The sequence below is a fragment of the Panthera pardus genome, unplaced genomic scaffold, assembly GCF_024362965.1.
Source record: "Panthera pardus isolate Hobbes unplaced genomic scaffold, ASM2436296v1 HiC_scaffold_7, whole genome shotgun sequence".
Taxonomy (NCBI): Eukaryota; Metazoa; Chordata; class Mammalia; order Carnivora; family Felidae; genus Panthera; species Panthera pardus.
Genome location: NW_026527002.1, coordinates 77,931,005 through 77,943,542, shown reverse-complemented (window position 1 = coordinate 77,943,542; position 12,538 = coordinate 77,931,005). Strand labels below are relative to the sequence as shown.

Below are 12,538 nucleotides of genomic sequence, written 5' to 3'. Positions count from 1 at the left end.
CACATTCAAAAATAAGGCTGCATAACAATGCAATGTTTATGGCAAAATAAATGGCACATTATTTTGATCACATTTTAAAGGCAAAAAAATCCTGAGAGAAAAGAATCCATATTCTCCTTGGAGAGAGATAAATATTCATTTATTTGCCATTCGGCAAATGTTTGCTGAGCACATATGTTGTCCAAGGCTCGGGTGGGTGCTGCGGGAAGGACACGCAAGGCAGACAGAAGGAGGCCTTCCTCTGAAGGCCCTCTGGCCTCTGGCCAGGGCGGCAGGGCCCTCTCGGCGATACCCACCTCACCCTCACGCACGCTCTTCAACCAAGGGTGACTTTCCCAAACTGGGGACCCAGCCTTTCTCCTGCTTAAGCTCCTTCAATGGCTCCCTGTGGTCATTAGGGTCGAATTCCAGCCCCCTCACTTGGCTCTCAAGGCCCCTGACGTGCAGCCCCGAACCTCCCCTGGCCGGCTCTGCTCCCGCTGTCCTGGATCGCTAGTGTGGATAAAAACCGGTGCTGGCTGGCTTGCCTCCAGGCCTTCGCACGCTCGGGTCCTCTCCTTCTGGACGGAGCGTCCCCAGACTTCACTTTCCCCTGCTTCCTCTTGTCCCTTCTTGCAGGCATTTTGTCCCGTCTTGCAGGCATTACCGCCCTCCACCCCGCAACGGGAGGAGCCGCGAGTCACCGCGGCTGCTGGGTTTACAAGCTGTGGTCCCTGCTGGGACGTGAGCCGGCGCAGCCCACTCTGCGGGACTGCGCCCTGTCCCCCCGTCGGGGGCCGGTGCCTCCTGTGTACAAGGCGAGGGCCACGAGGCCTTCCTAACAGGGCGGGCGAGAACTGGGGGCCTCCGGGTGTGCAGCACCTGGCGAGGGGTGCTCGGTACATGGCAGCTGGTCCAACCCTCCTCCTGCCACTCCTCCTCCTCCTCCTCCGGCCCCGGGGGCCACGTCTCACGGAGGTCTGAACCCCCGACGTCCAGCAGGGCGCAGGTGGGCAGCACCCCTGGGCTCGTCGGTGGGTCGATGGCCCCGCTGACCTGGGGCGGTGGGAGGCAGAGCTCGCTCGGGGCTCTAGCCCCTCCCGGGCCGCTCCCCCGGGACCGCTCCTCCCCGTGGAACGGGCGACCCCCCCCCCTCCCCCCCGGGGGTTCCGGGAAGGGCCCGGCCACGCGGGAGGGCGCCTCCCGAGCGCTCACTGAGCATGCTCGGGCCCGCGGGCGGCGGGGGCGGGCGGCGAGGCGGGCGCCCCCCACAGGCCGGCGGGCGGCGAGCCCGGCGCCGGCTCGCGCGCACGGGCCCGGGGCGGGGCGCGGGGTCGGGGGCGAGCGGGCGGGGGCGGGGCGCGGGGTCGGGGGCGAGCGGGCGGGGGCGGGGCGGGAGCGCGGGCGCCGCGGAGAGCCGAGCCGCCGGGCGCCAGCGCAGCCGCGCCGCGTCCTCCTCCGCAGTGGTGGCGGCCGGCCCCGGCCCGGTGCCCAGCCTCGCCGCCCGGGCCGGCTCGCGGGGCTGCCCGGAGGGCCGCGGCCGGGCAGCTGTTGCGCCGCGAGGGGGCAGCTGCGGAGTTCCATAACCATAGCAACCGCATCAGCACCGCGGCGGCGGCGCGGGCAGCAGCGCTCGCTCCTCCTCCAGGCAGCCTCGCCGCGGGCACCGGAGACCCAGCTCGCGGCCGCCCGGACCCCGCGGAGCGCCCACCGCCGCTGCGGAGAGCCGGCAGGCAGCGAGCCGGCGCGGCCCGGAGCCGAGGGGAGCCCTGCAGCGGGAGACAGGTAGGTGAGCGCGCTCGGGGTCGGCGGCTGCAAACTCTCTCCTCGGTGGCAGTGACGTTTCTGGAAGCGTGGTCGCTAGTTGGATGGCTTTCTGTTACTTAACAGGGATTCCGCCGCGAAATGTGGTTTGTCTCCTTCGGTCTCCCCCTCGGTCGGACCGTCCTCTGGTCTCCAGGCACATCTGGGCAGGTCTGAGAGGGCAGGAGGGGAGATGTGGGGTGACAGGCGGGGAGATCCGCTGGGTCAGTGAGGGGGTCCCCGCGGAAGTCCCACACGGAGGCTGAGGGAGCACATCCAGACCCTGGTGCAGGCAGGTCCTCTGAGCCCGTGAACCGCCCCCCCTCCCCCCCCCCCCGCCCCCGGGGCAGGTTCGGGAGAAGCCGGTGTTGGGGTGAAGCGGGCAGTGGTAGCGATGCTCTGTGATCCGGGCTGACCCAGAGACCTCTTCTCCCTGTGGCTTGGCTGGGGACAGGGGTGTGGGGGGTGGGGGGGGGGCACTGCAGCTCGGCTATGACATGGAAAGGGACCAGAGCGCACACCAGCTCCTGATCTGTAAAGTCGCCTTCAAGCCCAGCAACCGGAGGGGACATTTGGACAAGGGAAGTAGTAACTATTATTGTTTCGGGACCCAGGGGTATCCCTGGAGTTCATCACGTTATTGCCTTTGACTGTTGGGGGTGGAGGGGGGGGACTAGATAGAAAATTATAAGTGAGCAATCAAAATGCCCCCTCCCTGCCTCCTCACCTCATTTCTATCCCCCACCTCCACCCACCCCACTATTGTCAGCAAAACAAAGCTGACATCGAGGATAATAACACTCTTTGTCCCCTTGGCCACCCAGGGCTCTAGCCATTGGCAGACTATCCCACTCGGAGACAGAGAATTTCGCTTCAGTTCTCTATTTGAACTAGGGAAACATTGGTTTTTCTTCAGGTTCTGATGCTCCTGCTATTAAGAGATGTGCCAGAGCTGACAAGCACCTGTCCACATGGAGGGATGGACTGTTAACCACATGTGCGGGCTAGAGAGAGGGGCAGAGGTTTGGGCAAAGATTCCAGACCCAGTTCCGTGGGGGCCAGGACCCCAGAAGAACATAGAGAAGGGAGATAAAGTTAGGTGAATAATTTGGATCTACAGGCTCTTGCATATGGGTAAGTGGGTCTCTGGGTAATTTCCAGGATGGACAGCCACTGACTTTTGTAGGGCTTTCTCTTTTTATCCTAGCCTCAGGGGACGGTGGTAAGTCCCAGTTAAAAGGCCATGTTCTTTAATTGGGCTTTTAATTTATGCTGTAGTTATGTTGCCTGAGGGGATGTGATTTGACCAGCATTTCAGCTGGGATTCATGTCGTAATGTGGAGGGTATTATTGTATTCCAGGCAGATGGTAAGGTGTAGAGAAAAGAGGACAAGATCTGGAGTCAGAAGACATGGTTTTGAGCTCTCATTCCACCATACGCTCGCTGTGTGACCTTGAGATGCTCCTCTCTCTCATCTGTAGAATGGGGATACTAAATTCTTGCACCTTGCCAGGCTCTTGTGACCATTGAGTGGGGTGATGGAAGGGATGGGTGGAGAAAGGCTTTTCGAAACCTAACATGCCATGCAAATAAAAAGGATCATCATCATCTTCTGAAGAAACTCCCTTGTTCAGATCAGCAAATCATTAAACGTGAAATGGGGGTAGAAATATTGGTCAGTGACTCACAGTTGAAATGCTGTAGTGTGGTCCAGGATACACTCAGGGAGATACAAAGAGGGTTTTATCAGGGTCAGCACAGCATGTGATCCCTGTTTACAAATGTTGAAAGTCAAGAGCTTTGCCATCCAGTGCAGCACGCTCGTTTGGGAACACCGAGGTCTGCTCACCTCAGAGTTGGACGAAGCGTTCCCACAGTGTAAACAGGGATTTGCACATAGTAGGGACTCATTTAAATGCTGGTTAGATGGATACGTTGGGCAGAGCTCCTCGTGGGCAAGATTTAACCTTCACACAACTCTGCTCCATAATGGCACATATTTACCGAATGTTTGTCCAATTTGACTGAACGCTTTCTGCTTGATGTCATCGGTGAGGGAACCATAATTTTCTGGAAGGAGCCAGGACTGCCTTCTACCATTCTCTGCTCTTTTAAACCCCTCCTTCTGGTCATGCTGGCCTCTCTGCCTGGAATGACCATTTCCCACTTCGTCTTCCCTCTGCGACCCAATTCCAATGCCCCTCCTGATGGGAAGCCTTCCTGCTCTCTTCTCTGCGCCCCCACGGCACTTTGGGCCTGCTCTCTGTCAGCCTGTGCTGTGTCACATTGTCATTGCTTGCCCATATGTCTGCCGTCTCTAGAGTTCATGCTTCCTGAGGGTGGGAACCTTGCCTTGTTCTACCATGGTTGGGGCCCCAGCACCTGGCATACAACTGCCCCGGTGAGCAGTTGAGTAAGTGAAGGAGCCTTACCTTCAACATGACCACATGCACAGGAAGAGGCTGGCACCAAGGCTGCCCCGGCCACATTCTCCCCGTCTCAGTATGTGCAGCAAGCCTGAAGGATGCTTGCTGGGTTGTTGTGCATTATTAGGGTCAGCCCACTGAAGCACAGTGAAGGAGAACAGAAACACATATTTTGCCTTAAAATGCTCATTTTTTTTTCAAGTGGGTACTTTAGAATAACTGTAATCTAGTGTTGAATGGCCTTCATATAACATTTGCTGAAAACATCTGATGGAATATTTTAAACTCAAAATGTATTTGTCTCCTTTCAATTTCTTTCCTTGATTTCTAGTATTATGGAAAAGGACATAGACTGGATCAAGAAAGGCTAGATTTGAATCCGGTTGTAAGGGACCCAGACGTAGGACACTTGATCTCCTCATGCCTCAGTTTCCTCACTTGTAAAATGAGGATGATATTACCCATCTAACAGGGATGCTGAGAGTTTGGAGTGAATGGATAGGTGTGCAGTAAAAGCAGTTCATAAACTATAAAATACTATACTCAATACATTATTTATCTTCCTTAAATTTTGTTGTTGTTGTTGTTCTGGGAAATGAGCAAAATCTCTATGTCTGATTACATAGCACCAGACAAGATGGGCTGGAAATTCTGGCTCTTCCACTTGTGAGCTCTGTGTGACCTTCAGTAAGTCATTTTGTCCCCATCAGCCCTTTGCCATATCTGCATAGCATTATAATAACGGCTACCTTTCAAGATGGATCGGGAAGATGTACAGTAAGGGAAGTGCCATGATATCTGTAATTTTCAAATGATAGATATAATTGCCAATAATAGAAGGTTTCAGAATTTTTTGAAATGCCCCTGATGCATTTCCTCCTTGTATTTTGCCTACCTTTCTTACAGAGAGAGAAAGGGAGGGAGAGAGGGAGAAGGAGAGAGAGAGAGAGAGAGAGAGAGAGAGAATACTAATATACCCAGAGCTGTGTTTTTCATGCAAGATACCATGGGGGAATAGAATAAGCTAAAGATTTAGATTTGCAGACTGAGCCCTCATTCTAGCTCTGATATTAACTGCATATGGACCGTCGCTCTGTACCTTACCTCAGTTTCTGGGCCTCAGTTTCTTCATCTGTAAATGGCCTGGATGATTTCCATGGCTCCATCTGGCTCTACTTTTTCAGTGTTTCCATATCCTAGCCTACGTTTCTCTTCACCAAAGCCACATCTGTGGCTCTTGGCTGTCCTTTTGGTCAAGACTCATCACCTGTCCAGACTCTACATTTTAATTCACCATAACCACCATATTTCCCTTCTTTTAGAATTCTCCCCCGTCTAGAAGGCCAGTGTCCCTCAAGAGGACCCTGGGACTTAGGACGTGCATGCCACCCATCTTTGTGCCAGCCCAGTTCTTATCCAGCCCCAGGCAAGATGCTCTGCTTCTCAGTCCACGCTGAAAGATCACCTTCATTCAAAATACAAGAAACTATATGGATAAAGCCCGATCTTACTGGGCGAGCTGGAGGAGATTTGTAGACATCTCTAATATTTGCTGAGCTTCCCAGGCTCTGGGTACTCAGCAGCATGAAATGTTTGTGCTCAGACATGAATCACTTCTAGGTAGTTGTACCCACCTCAGGAGTGATTCCTGAGGGAGATTCTGGCACCACAAAGGAAACTGATGCCATGGGCCACCACCCTTTCCTGTGGCTTTCCACCTCTGGTGTGGATGGACAGGCGCTGTGGGGTGCCCAGTACAGGAGATCTGAATCAGTAGAATGCTGCATGCCACTTGGCATGCCAGGCCCTGAGGGCCAACTGTGAACGAGCCAGGGATCTGCCCCATGTAGCCCGGGGGAGACTGGAGGGAAGGGCCATCAGAAGGAGGAAGTGACGTGGAAATCCCTGGAAGCAAGAGGTAGCAAAGGAATGAAACAGATGCGCAGGACTGGAACACAAGGAATGGAATGGTGTCCCTTGAGGCTGGGGAGGTAGTGAGGGGCTACATCTCTGAGAGTTTCAGGAGCCGCATTAAGGAGCTTGTGCTCTAAACTTAAGGTCAGCAGAGCCATGGAAAGGTTTGGAGTTGGGCAGAACACTCTCCCTCTAGCTGCAGAGTGGAGGTTGGATTCTAGAAGATGGGTCAGCTGAGAAATATGGTGGCATCTTAGGACACTTGGCAGATAAAACATGACTGAATTCAGGCAGTGAGAGTTGGGATGACTCTTCCTGTCTGCATGATGGACAGAAAGTAGTGAAAGAAGGAACGCTGAGGAGGGAAAGAGGGAGAAGCATCAGATAAATGAACATACGTATCATTTGTCAGAGAGATGTCAGTGGACCACTTTCGACCTTTGGTGCGGGTCAAGGGGAAGGAGGGCTCATGGGTGACGCTAAGGGCTTTCTTTCTATCCCCACAGCAACCACTCTGGTTCCAGCCCTTCATCTCTCACCTGGACTAATACACCAGGCTCTGAACTGACCCCCCCACCCGTCTACTCTGTACGTGGCAGCTAGAAGGCTCTTTGTAAAATTAAAATCAGACGTGATGAGACCACTTAGCAAATTTCAAGTATACAGTACAGTATGGTTAGCTGTCGTCACCATGCTGTGCATTGGATCTCCAAATCTTGTTTATCTTGCATAACTGACACTTTGTATGCCTCGACCAGCCCCAGCCTCTGATAACCACCGTTCTACCCTCTGCTTCTGTGAGTTTGACTGTTTTAGATTCTACACTTAAGTGAGATCAGATAGTATTTGTCTTTCTGTGCCTGGTTTATTTCACATGGCATGATGTCAGGTCTATTCATATTGTCACAAATAGCAGGACTTCCTTATTTTTTTTTTTTTTTTAAGACTGAGTAATAGACCATTTTATGTATAGACCACTTATCCTTTACTTATATAGACACCGATGGACATTTAGTTTGTTTCCGTATCTTGGCTACTCTGAATAATGCTATGGTGAGTGTAGGTATATCTTAGAGATCCTGATTTAAATTCCTTTGGGCATGTAGTGAGAAGTGAGATTGCTGAGGGTGATTCCATTTTTAATCTTTTGAGAAGCCTTCATGCTGTTTTCCATAATGACTATACCAATTTACTTTCCCACCAACAGTGCTCCAAAGTTCCTGTTTCTTTACCTCTTCTTCAAACTCTTACCTTAATTTTTTTTAAATAATAGTCATTTTAACAGGTATGAAGTGATATCTCATTATAGTTTTGACTTGCATTTCCCTGATGATGAGTGATGTTGGACACTTTTTCATGTATCCCCTGAAGACAGTCGAGAAGACATACAAATGGACCTTCTTTGAAAATACATTGATTCGGGGCGCCTGGGTGGCTCAGTCGGTTGAGCGCCGACTTCGGCTCAGGTCACGATCTCGCGGTCCGTGAGTTCGAGCCCCACATCGGGCCCCTGTGCTGACAGCTCAGATCCCGGAGCCTGTTTCAGATTCTGTGTCTCCCTCTCTCTGACCCTCCCCCATTCATGCTCTGTCTCTCTCTGTCTCAAAAATGAATAAAAACGTTAAAAAAAAATTAAAAAAAAAAAAAAAGAAAATACATTGATTCAAGTCCTTTGCCTATTTTTTTTTAATGTTTATTTATTCTTGAGACAGAGACAGAGTGTGAACAGGGGAGGGTCAGAGAGAGAGGGAGACACAGAATCTGAAACAGGCTCCGGGCTCTGAGCTGTCAGCACAGAGCCCAACGCGGGACTCAAACCCACGAACTGTGAGATCATGACCTGAGCCAAAGTTGGATGCTTAACTGACTGAGCCACCCAGGCGCCCCTGCCTATTTTTTTTATTGGGTTCTTTGTTTTTTTAAGTTTATTTTTATTTATTTTGATATAGAGAGAGAAAGAGAGAGAAGGGCAGAGAGAGAGGGAGAAAGAGAATCCTCAACTGACAGCCCATAGCCTGATGTGGGGCCAGAACTCATGAACCATGAGATCATGACCTGAGCTAAAATCAAGAGGCAGATGCTTAACTGACTGAGCCAGCCAGTGCCCCATGATTGGGTTATTTGGGTATTTTTTGCTATTGAGTTGTATGAGTCCCATATATATTTTGGATATTAGCCATCTATCAGATCTATACCCTCCCTTTCTGTAGGTTGCCTTTCCATTCTGTGGACTGTTTCCTTTGTGATGCAGATGACTGTTAATTTGATGTCATCCCACTTGTTTATTTTTACTTTGGTTGCCTGCACTTTTAGTACCATATCCAAAAAACTCATTGCCAAAACCGGTGTCCAGAGCTTTTTCCCTATTTATTATTTTAGCAGTTTTTCGGTTCCGGGTGTATGTGTAGGTCCAATCCATTTTGCTTTTTGTGCATAGTGTAAGATGAAGGTTCAGTTTTACTCTTTTCACGCAAATATCAAGTTTCATGAACACTATTGATTGAAGAGACTATTCTTTCCTCACTGTGCCTTCTTGACATCCTTGTGAAAGATAAGTTAAACATATATGTGTGGGTTTATTTCTGGGCTCTCTACTCTGTTCCATGGGCACGTGTGTCTGTTTTTATGTCAGTACCATATTGTTTTGATTACAACAGCTTCGTCGTATAATTTGAAATCAGGAAGCGTGATGCCTCCAGCTTTGTTCAGCAGTGAAAGGATTTATCCTGGGAAGACAAGTACCCATGGGCATTTTGGATTCAGGCTACAGTATAGAGAGTGCATTGGAGGGGCATAAGATGGGAAGCATAGAAACTTGGTGGGAAGTGATGGCAGGAAATCCAGGGTGTATGGAGGGAATGATGGCTGCAGCCAACGTTAAGGTTATAGGAGGAAGAGAGAACAAACTGGAGAGATATTAAGGCAGTAGAATGTTAGGAAGTATGGGACCACCCGGGATACGGTGTCTAACAGTGGAGAGGCATCAGGGATGACAGTCAGTCTTCTGACCTGGTCTGATGGAATGGCCTTGTTGCTGTCCGCTGGCCTGGGGACGCAGGTGAAATAACAGATCTTGAGGGGGGAAATGATGAGTTCTGTTTTGAATTAATAGACTTTTAGGTCTCTGAGGACATCTATGTACATTTTCGGCTATTAGAGATATCAGGCAAGCTCAGAATAGAGTTCTTGGCTGAATATAGACTTGGGGAATCATCAGCACATGGACGCTAATTGAGAGCATGGGAGTCGAAGTGATCACCCAAGGGAGGTGTATAGAATGAGGAGATGAAGACGTCCTTTTATCACCAGCTCTGTCTCCCACTGCCCTTGCAAAAACAAAACACAAAACACAAATGCACACTCGATAGCTTCCTCGTGCCTTCAGGGCTTCTCAACTGTGTTCCCACATTGCTGGCTAGGACAGATCTGCATCTGACATTTCCATGGCTCCTTCAAACCCTCGTCTAAGACTTTCCTTTTAGGGATCTTCCTGGACCACTGCGGCCAAACAGCTGCCTCTAGTCTCCAGCCACGGAACTTGCTGTGTTTTTCTCCATAGCATTCATCCCTGCATAAGCGTTGGCATTATTATTACAGATGTATTTGTTTGCCTTTCTTATTGACTCTCTCCTCTGTAAGATGGTGAGCTCCGTGGTTGCAGGGACCTCACCGTGTTTACAGCTGCACCAAACACTTAGAACATTTCCTGGCACTCGGTGAGCCTGCGGCCAATATTTCTCAAAGCACATATAGAAGAAAAAAAAATACCAGGAATCTTCGATAATGGAATGACGCCTTTTCCGTTTAAAAACAAATAACCATGGCCTTATGCAAGTCGCATTTAGAACTCCTGGTCCAATGGTGGCCTTCCAGTTCAGGGTTACCCTGACCCATCTAGTCTCCTTTTTCCTGGGACTGACTGTTCTGGTTTGAAAACTGCACATTTTGCCTGCTGGGAACGCCCACCCCCAGTCCTAGACAAACCAGCCCGGTTGGTTTCCCTGGTTCTGACATGTGTTAGCCACCTGACCCTGGACGGGTACTCAGCCTCAAGGGATAGTCCTAGCTTAGATCCTGAGATGTAGACCTACCGCCTACGTCCTTAATATAGAGCCTGAAGTGGCTCCTGGACAGGTGCTTGATTGAAGGGTGCTCTCGGATGAAAGGAGAGCTGGATAGGGAAGAAGATGGGCAGAGACGTCCATGCAGCCCTATCGGCTCTCCCGGCTCACACAGGGAGCTCTGGGGCACACGTGGTCCCACAGCATTTTCCACCTTGAGGCAAGGTCATTTCCATGGATCCATTCCGGGAAACATATCCACCAAGGTATTCCTGGGCAAAGCAGCCTGGATCAGCCGAGGAAAATTCTTGGGAGAACAGAGCAACGGTGGGTTGTTAACAGCTAACACAGCAGCTGGGGGATGGGTGTCCCAGCCTGATAGAAGGCGTCAAGGTGGGGCATTCTTTACGTCTGCTACATTCTAACTGATATTTCCACAGCCCTCCACCCCGAGTCTTTAAGACAAAGATGCTGCTTTGGGGCTTATGACATTCAGTCATAACACTCTGTGATCCTCATAGAATGTCTGTGCCCTAAGGAAGTCACGAAAACATACTATAAAAAAAAAATCTCCCTGAACTTTGTACTGCTGGGAACCCAAAGAACCCTGCTGTGGATTCCCTTCCTGATTTAGCGGTACCTTCTCCTGCTCATCTCTCTCTCTCTCTCTCTTTTTTTTTTTTTAATGTTTTTTCATCTTTGAGAGACAGAGAGAGACAGAGCATGCTCGGGGAAGGGGCAGAGAAAGGGAGACATAGAATCCGAAGCAGGCTCCAGGCTCTGAGCCGTCAGCACAGAGCCCGATGCGGGCCTCGAACTCACAGACCATGAGATCATGACCTGAGCCAAAGTCAGACGCTTAACCGACTGAGCCACCCAGGTGCCCCTGCTGCTCATCTCTTAAAAGCATCATTGGTCAGGGCAAATTGCTGTAGGGTCCCAGCTACACAGGTACCTACCAGCCCAACCAGTCATGCACTGGCCTTTTGCTCACACCCTGCTCTCCAGTCACTGAACATTCTGGTACCGGGACCATGGTTTTCCTCACCACCCTGAGTCCTGCTGTTATCTTGAATGCCTTCCAAGTCCAGCTCAATGACTCTCGTAGCACCGTGGCCTTCACCTTCTCAGCTTAGATAGCTTTTCCTGCCCTCCACTCAGCCATACCTTCACTCATACATCACACTTGTTATATATACCAAATCATTTGTTGAACATCGTCTTCTCTCTTAGCTTTGCTTGCTGAATTCTTCCACTAATGCCATTTTTTATTTCATAGAAATCTCTGGCCAGTGATCTCTCCTCTTTTAATTCATTAACCCTCTTTTTCTATAACGCCTCCTTACTCCACTTGGGGGTTCTTTGGTGTGCAGCTTCCACAATACTCTTTCCAATAACCCGCTAATAATTCCAGCTTTTCTCTGGGATATTGTGTGCTACTTTATCTGCAGTGACCTTAGTTTCTTTAAAACAATGATAATAGGCAGCCTATAAGGATTTTTTAAATGTTTACGTATTTATTTTTGGGAGAGAGAGAGTGAGTGAGCACAATTGCACAAGCAGGGGAGGGGCAGAGAGAGAGAGAGAGAGAGAGAGAGAGAGAGAGAGAGAGAATCCCAAGCAGGCTCCACACTGTCAGCCCAGAGCCCCATGTGGAGCTTGATTCCACAACTCTGAGATCAGGACCTGAGATGAAATCAGGAGTTGGACGCTCACTGACTGAGCCACCCAGGCGCCACCATAAGGAATTTTTAATGAAAATTAAGTGAAAAAATAAAAATAAATAAACTAAGCTAAATCAAATCTCTTATAGTACTTGGCACCCAGTAGGTGATTAATCAGTATTCTGATTAAAGGCTAGTGTGTCTACTGCAATGTCAACTAAATGGTGGTGAGATTGACCTTCTGCTATGGAAAGTGAGGAGGCTGGATGAGACTCTTCCTTGAGTGGAACATGTCCATGGCTCCGTGGGGTTAACCACGGGGTATCCATGCTGTAACTTCAGAGATGTTCATGCTGTACGGGTCTTCGAGGGCATCAGATGCTAAGTGATAAGCCATCACTTATGTTTTCAGAAGTGTGACAATGAGTCATCAAGGAAAAACTAAATCACAGTCTGTAAACTCTGCTGAAATAAGGCAGGGGAGTCTACTTTCTAAAATGAGTTGCATCAGAAATTGCTAAAATTAAATAGCAAAGTATTTAGTGTTAAAGGAGTTGGTATCAGTTTTCTGGAAAATTAATTTCTGGGCACACATCATCATAGCTGAGATGTTACTGTAGGAAAGGAGCAGAGAACCAAACTGGTGGTTTTTGTGAAAACTTGTTGATCTTAAATCAGAACATAAAATAT

At 49.8% G+C, this 12,538-nt stretch overlaps 1 protein-coding gene across 3 annotated transcripts in view; it reads left to right on the top strand.

The window, feature by feature from the left end:
* The first annotated feature begins 1,378 nt into the window (after positions 1-1,378).
* The window catches only part of FAM135B (family with sequence similarity 135 member B), a 282,823-nt gene continuing 271,663 nt past the window's right edge, over positions 1,379-12,538 (top strand). The window contains exon 1 of one of the 3 annotated variants that reach the window (XM_019459771.2): positions 1,379-1,764. The gene's annotated coding sequence lies outside the window, so the exon portion shown is untranslated. The remainder of the gene's footprint in view (positions 1,765-12,538) is intronic. The other 2 variants (XM_019459770.2, XM_019459768.2) reach the window with 2 other exon arrangements.